This window comes from Lytechinus variegatus, chromosome 14 (assembly GCF_018143015.1).
Source record: "Lytechinus variegatus isolate NC3 chromosome 14, Lvar_3.0, whole genome shotgun sequence".
Lineage (NCBI taxonomy): Eukaryota > Metazoa > Echinodermata > Echinoidea > Temnopleuroida > Toxopneustidae > Lytechinus > Lytechinus variegatus.
The window spans coordinates 19,318,688-19,327,054 of NC_054753.1; positions in this window are offsets into that span (position 1 = coordinate 19,318,688).

Consider the following 8,367-nt stretch of genomic DNA (forward strand, 5'->3'; position numbering starts at 1 on the left):
GACATTCATTAGGTTAGAAACCGCTATTAGGTGAATATTTCTGTCAATATATCATAAACAAAATAATGTGTCGTACGGGACAATTGTGTGTCGTACAGGACACTTGTGTGTCGTACGGGACACTTGTGTGTCGTACGGGACACTTGTGTGTTGTACAGGCACTGCGTGTTGTACTGGGCAGCCTGAATAAATAAACATGAACTTTTTATCAATCAGAAGGAGCATTGCCCCTAAATTCTTGCTTATTTATGAATAATATTTTAATAAGCAGTCATTCAAGACAATACAATTAAGTAACCTCAATATATACAATTGGGAGCAATATGTTATAATTTTTTTTATGATGGGAAATGTACAAGTGTTCACAGCATTTTTACGAGCTGAAAAACTTCAGGTTTTGTGTGAAGTTATATTTTAGGGAACTAATTGATGATTTCCAAACACTATTTAAACAATAAATGAATGAAACTTTGTGTAAATTATGGAGCTAAAATGATCATGATGTTGTGATTTTTTATATAAAATGTATATCTACATGATATATGTCACAACTGTCACTTTTTTCCCTTTTTTGGTCACAATTTTTTGTCTAAAGAAATGCGGTTCTACTTTTTCAAACCCATCTGCATTTCATGAAACCATATGGTTTGTCTTATTTTCAAGATTTTTTTTACAACTTGAAATACGTAAGGAGTTTCAATATTTAATATTCAATATTCAATATTTCAATATTAAGGGAAGTCCAAATAGATGATCATGATGACTGATATGATTTTTTTTTACATCTTATAATAATTCCACATTAGCATGCAAGAGGAAGTCATCTTCCAGGCTAGGTTGAAATATAAAAGTTTTCTTTTCATGCTCAATGAAAAGAAATTAACCTGCTCTGATCAGTGAAAATCACCAGTTTAGCTGAAGGGATTCACAAAAGAATAAGCCTACATGAAATCAATTAAAATGTTTAGAATCACCTATTTCATGTTCTATGGAGATAAACAAAGTACTTTTTCAGTTCACTTTATGTTAAATCAATTAAATGAATTTAAATATGCCTACTATTTATGGTTTCTGAATCCAAATCCTGCAATTAGATGCATTACTATATTGTGTGTCGTACGGGACATGTCCCGTACGACACAGCGTGTGTCGTACGGGACATTTTTTAATAGGACAATAATTGAAAAATGAAGGGCAGTAATTAGATCCTTATGGGATAAATCGATCACCCATGGGTCAAACAAAGAGAAACTCATTTTATGAAATTGCATCATCAAAAATAAAATTGTAGGAAAAACTTTTGCATTGTCATGTGTCGTACGGGACATTGCCAAAAATAGGTTCGGAAAAATCAGGGCTGCCCCTATTATGGATCATGAAAATGTTGTAGATATTATTTGGAACCATCAATGATATATTATTCTATTGACCTGCAATATTTTCAATCTTCTCTTGCTTTGCAAATAATTGTTTCAGGTGGAATTTGTACTTGACTATTCAATGAGCAAAATTATTGAAAATTTAAAATTCCATTGTTCTCCCCCCAAAAAACTATATCTGTCTTCACTTTTGGTTAAAACTCATAATTTTCATAAAATTTAGGTATCATAGTAAAATATTACACTACCTATGACTTATTGAAAGCATGTTGAAATTTATGATATTTTTGAAGTTCTAGTGTGGAATCGCCCTATTTCGTTTTCGGGGAACAACGAACCTTTTTTTTTTCGCACTATCGAACCGTCAGAATAACGAACCTTCAGAATAACGCTACAAATGTTCGGGGTAAACGAACCCTTTTACGTTTTCGGATTAACGAACATCGAGGTATAGGCAATTTACGTGTTTCGGAATAATTACGAACCTAAGTTCGGGCCTAATATTGGTCCTAATTTTGGCCTAATAATCATTGAAAGCGTTAGCCAAAGAAAGTGGATTTATAATTTCGCCATCAACAACTATTTTAGAAACAATAGATTTTTTTTAATTACCCGGCAAAACATTAATAATTATTTTCCAGGTATTTTGTATATCATGTTTTAATTACTGAAACTGATTACAAAAATATATTTTTAAAAATACTTTTCCTAAAACACCAGTAAGAATGTTCTAAAAATCCTTGTACTTTTTCTCGTGCCAATTTTCGGCACGATCGCGCGGTCGACGGCCGAGATCTTGGGGGGGGGGGGGGCTAGGAGGCCCCCAGCCATATGAACTACCAAAATACCCCGGCCTAGATAGGGTTAACAACTGATTTCAAATAAAGATCATTCTTCCCGTTACTGGATCGTCATTCTTGGAGATCCATGGGGATCTTAGAATCTTTTTGTAGTTAGTTGTTTTTTTCGAATTAAAGGAAAACAGTGATCCATCTTAGAAGATATTATACTCATGAATGAATCAAAGGCATCATTTGCATTTTCTATAGTGTAGATTCCAGACCAGTCTATGTTCCCTAAAAGAATCCGAGTTCGCCGAGATATTATGATTGAGTTGGAAATGGAGGAATATTGGAAAGTGATCAGTGAGATCGGCGGAGAGAATTATGCCAGATAAGGGCGTAACTACGGGGGGCATGGGGGGCACGTGCCCCCCCATCGGCTGACCCCCCCCCAAAAAAAAAGCGGGGAGAAAAAGAGTAAGAGAGGAAGAGAAACGTAGTGTGAAAGAAGAAATTATTATTCATTTTAATAGTATATTACATTATAATCATGTTATGTTATATTACATAGGAAACATTTTTATCATTTTCTATAGCATGTATAGTGTAGATTCCAGACCAGTCTATGTTCCCTAAAAGAATCCGAGTTCGCCGAGATATTATGATTGAGTTGGAAATGGAGGAATATTGGAAAGTGATCAGTGAGATCGGCGGAGAGAATTATGCCAGATAAGGGCGTAACTACGGGGGGCATGGGGGGCACGTGCCCCCTCCCATCGGCTGACCCCCCAAAAAAAAGCGGGGAGAAAAAGAGGGAGAGAGGAAGAGAAACGTAGTGTGAAAGAAGAAATTATTATTCATTTTAATAGTATATTACATTATAATCATGTTATGTTATATTACATAGGAAACATTTTTATCATTACTTTATGAAACATAATTTGCTCAGGGCCTATGTTGTCACTGTTCCTGGTGCTTGCATTGTCTGTTTAAAGAGATATATAAACCTGTTGTACGAAAAACTCCCGTTTCAAGTCAATATTCACCAAACGTATTATTGTTTTATGTAGTGACATTCTTTTTTTTATGACTACTTAAATTGACTGCCCATATAAAGCATTTCCTGTCCGTGATTATGTTCGCATCAGTGGAGTGGTGAGATAAGTCTGCTCTCCGTGAATTCCTAAAATCAGTCCTTAAAATGTCCCTTTTTCTGATCTGAATATCCATCATTTGGTTAGTGAAATACGTATGGTCTTAGTGAATTCCTACAGGTAAGCCTTAGAATGCCCTGCTTCAGGTCTGAATTATCTAAATTTTCAGCACGCGCTTCGTGCTTGCAATATTTGATTATTGAGATGCGTATGGTAATCACGATTAGAATGACTACAAAAAGTGCTTCATGTGTTCAGATGTAATTCTAAAAAAATCAGCAAGCGCTTGGCATTTGCATTAGATGACTATGGTGAGATATTTATACCATTAAGGGATTCCTAAAATATAGTCCTTAAGATCTCCCTGTTTGGGGTCAATATATACAAAATTTTCGACTCGCGCTTCGCGGTCGCATTGTTTAGCGAGACAGGTACGTATCATGAATTCAAAATCGATTATATAAAGTCCCTTTTTAGGTCTGACTATCAACAATTTTCAGCTCGCGCTCCGTGATCGCATTATTTGATTGCTGAGATGCGTATTTTTATTCATGATTACAATGACTACCAGTGCTTCCTTAAAATGTCTCTATTAGGTCAGTATACCTGACAACTGAGCGCGCGAAGCGCGCTCACTAGGTGACTCAAAATTTTTGCTGGTGCCCCCCAATGCAGTGACCCACGATATGCCACTGATGCCAGATGACAGCGCAAGTCGTACATTTGTAAAGACATTATCAATAAGACTAGCCAAGTTTTTAAAAATTCTGGCAGGGTTAGTATTTGCTGGTAAAAAAAACCGCAGTAAGGAATAAATCCATTGTTTTTGTATGAATGCATAATTTATTTAAGAGGTCTGCATTGAAATCACCTAGCAAAAGCAGTTTTTAGCTCATCCGACCCGAAACGCTAAATGAGCTTATGCCGTGGCATGGCGTCCGTCGTCTGTCCACAGTTTCAAAATGCTTCTTCTTCGCCATTTCATGTCCGATTTCAATTCTGTTTGCTTTATATGATATCACTAGGTGGCATAGGCGGCGGAAGCGGGGGGGACAGGGGGGACGTGTCCCCCCTAAATTTGATGTTGATGACCTTTTTTTTTTTTTTTTGGTTGTCAGTTAATTTGCCTACGTCCTCCCTAGAAATTTTTGGTTGAGAACTTTTTTTTTTTTTTTGCATGTCAAAAAAATTTTGGTTAGGTGGGGATTCAAAACTTCTACACAGAATTTTGAAATTCATTGAATATGCTAATTTATGCGCATTTTTCAAAATTCTGGTCAACATTTCAAATTTCATAAAAAATTGTTTCTTCTTTATTTGTTGAGAGATTTTGATTTTTTTGCTTCCATCTGGTAGAGCTTCATGAGGTTCAACAAATTTTTACACAGAATTTTGAAATGTTGACAATTTTTATGCAAATTTATGCGAAATTAATTTATGCATATTTTTAAAAATTCACATAAAATGCTTCTTCTTTATTTGTTGACCGATTTTGATTTTTTTTCTTTCATCTGGTAGAACCTCATAAGGTTCACCAAACTGCTACACAAAATTTTGAAATTTTCATTATAAAATTATTTATGCAAAATTTATTCATAAATCACAAAAAATTCTTCTTCATTTCTTTGATCAAATTCAATTTGTTTTATATCATAGCTCGAGGTGGTGATACAAAATTTCTACACAGAATTTTCAAACTCATTAAAAATGCTAATTTATTCATATATTTTCAAAACTCACAAAAATTACTTATTTATTTGTTGATTGATCTTGATTATTTTTTGTTCCATCTGAGAATTACATGAGGTTCACCAAGGTTCTACACAGAGTTAATAAATTTTGACTGGAAAACTATGCTTAGTTTATATGAAATTTATTTATAGATCACAAAAATGCTTCTATGTCATTCCTTCATCAATTTCAATTCTATATCCTCATTTTATGTCACCAATATAATTCACTACAGCGTCAACTTGGCTGAAATTAAAATTGTGTTGAATCTCGTTGCGAGATGCCGGATGAGCTTCACATCATTGATGTGCTAGTTATAAAGCATATAGAGTGATTTAATAATTCATTGAATCTGTTCAAAAAGTCATTGAAATTGGTATCTAGATCAGACTGAAAAGCATCATATAAGTCATTATCCAAGAAGTGAAATGGAGCATTGGTGTTAGCAGCCATAGTTAAGGAAAGAAAAGTGGAATAGAATGTGAAGAACAGTTACACAAAAAAGACTTTCTTTCTTCCCTTTCTTTCTTTCTCTCTAAATTTTTATTTTTATTATTATTCATTTCTTCCTCCCTCTTACACTTGTTTTAATATGTTGACTCCTTTTCTCCTGTTTCTTTCTCTCTTTCTCTTTCTAAAATCTCTTTCTGGCTTCTTTCTCACCTATTTTCCGTTTTACTTTTTACCACTGCAAAGAACCAAGCTCATTGGCGTTTCGATCAAACCAAATAAAAAAATGAGTTACACCAGTAATCATGTTTGAGACATAGAAATATTATTAAGATAACACTTAGAAAACAACCGGGATGGCCCAGTTTTAATATTTTTTTTTCAAGTTATTCATAAATTTTTCTCTTCAACATTTGTAATTATCCCTGGAACATAATAGGACATGAATTTGATCATCTATTAATAATCAATTTAATTGTTCATATAAAACATTTTGTTCGAACCGGCACTCAAACTTTAAAAACATAACAAGCTATTACACATATTGACAGAGCGTATCGTGTAACGAAGACGGACAGGTTGTAGAACAGTTTTCTCTTCAGGATTTTAAAAGTTATTGTTGCTTATATGGGCGATTCCACACTAGAACTTCAAAAATATCATAAATTTCAAGATGCTTTCAATAAGTCATAAATAGTGTAATATTTTACTATGATACCTAAATTTTATGAAAATTATGAGTTTTAACCAAAAGTGAAGACAGATATAGTTTTTTTTGGGGAGAACAATGGAATTTTAAATTTTCAATAATTTTGCTCATTGAATAGTCAAGTACAAATTCCGCCTGAAACAATTATTTGCAAAGCATGAGAAGATTGAAAATATTGCAGGTCAATAGAATAATATATCAATGATGGTTCCAAATAATATCTACAACATTTTCATGATCCATAATCATGATAATAGGGGCAGCCCTGATTTTTCCGAACCTATTTTTGGCAATGTCCCGTACGACACATGACAATGCAAAAGTTTTTCCTACAATTTTATTTTTGATGATGCAATTTCATAAAATCAGTTTCTCTTTGTTTGACCCATGGGTGATCGATTTATCCCATAAGGATCTAATTACTGCCCTTCATTTTTCAATTATTGTCCTATTAAAAGTTGTCCCGTACGACACACGCTGTGTCGTACGGGACATGTCCCGTACGACACACAATATAATAATGCATTTAATTGCAGGATTTGGATTCAGAAACCATAAAGAGTAGGCATATTTAAATTCATTTAATTGATTTAACATAAAGTGAACTGAAAAATGACTTTGTTTACCTCCACAGAACATGAAATAGGTGATTCTAAACATTTTAATTGATTTCATGTAGGCTTTAATATTCTTTTGTGAATCCCTTCAGCTAAACTGGTGATTTTCACTGATCAGAGCAGGTTAATATCTTTTCATTGAGCATGAAAAGAAAACTTTTATAATCATTTCAAACCTAGCCTAGAAGATTACTTCCTCTTGCATGCTAATGTGGAATTATTATAAGATGTATACAAAATACATATCAATCATTATGATCATCTATTTGGACTTCCCTTGATGATCACTATTTTTTAAATACAGTATTGAAACTCCTTACTTTTTTCAAGTTGTAAAAAAAATCTGGAAAATAAGACAAACCATATGGTTTCATGAAATGCAGATGGGTTTGAAAAAGTAGAACCGCATTTCTTTAGAAAAAAAATTGACTAAAAAAAGGAAAAAAAAAGTGACAGTTGTGACATATATCATGTAGATATACATTTTATTAAAAAATTATAACATTTTAGCCCCATAATTTACACAAAGTTTCATTCATTCATTGTTAAGTGTTTGGAAATCATCAATTAATTCCCTAAAATATAACTTCACACAAAACCTGAAGTTTTTCAGCTCGTAAAATGCTGTGAACACTTGTACATTTCCCATCATGAAAAAAATCATAACATATTGTTCCCAATTGTATATATTGAGGTTACTTAATTGTATTGTCCTGAATGACTACCTATTAAAAGATTTTTCATAAATAAGCAAGAATTTAGGGGCAAAGCTCCTTCTGATTGATGAAAAGTTCATGTTTATTTATTCAGGCTGCCCAGTACAACACGCAAGTGCCTGTACAACACGCAAGTGCCTGTACAACACACAAGTGTCCCGTACGACACACAAGTGTCCCGTACGACACACAAGTGTCCTGTACGACACACAATTGTCCCGTGCGACACATTATTTTGTTTATGATATATTGACAGAAATATTCACCTAATAGTGGTTTCTAACCTAATGAATGTCTTAGTTTGATAGGGTTATCATTACCATCAGCCAAATAATGTGATTGAAGAAGTCAAAGTGACATAAAGTAAGAAAGTTTGGCTTCAATTTAGAGATGTCCCGTACGACACATTTTGAATGTCCCGTACGCCACAATGTTCTCGAAAATTATAATTTCCTTTATTTATTCATGAATGTTTATTTTGCTTTCTTTTATAAATGTGTTTGTTCTTGGGTAATTGAGTGTCAATTTGAGTTCAGTTTCTATGAAATTTATCTGCCCAACTCACAGACTTTTGAGTACAAACTTGAGGTTTCTAAAAATGCCACTTTTTCTGCGTCCGTACGACACATTACTATTTTTAATCTGTATTATACAGGATGTGAATTCAAGTCATGTTAAGTCTTGGTTTTTCTTACACTCTGGTAGTAGTTGATGACCACCTATAGTTACTGGAATATTTTTTTGTTTTTCTTGTCAAAAACTGTCAAATGTTCTCTAAATGTCCCGTACGACACGTATGGAATCATATCATTATTTGTTCTTTTTTTAA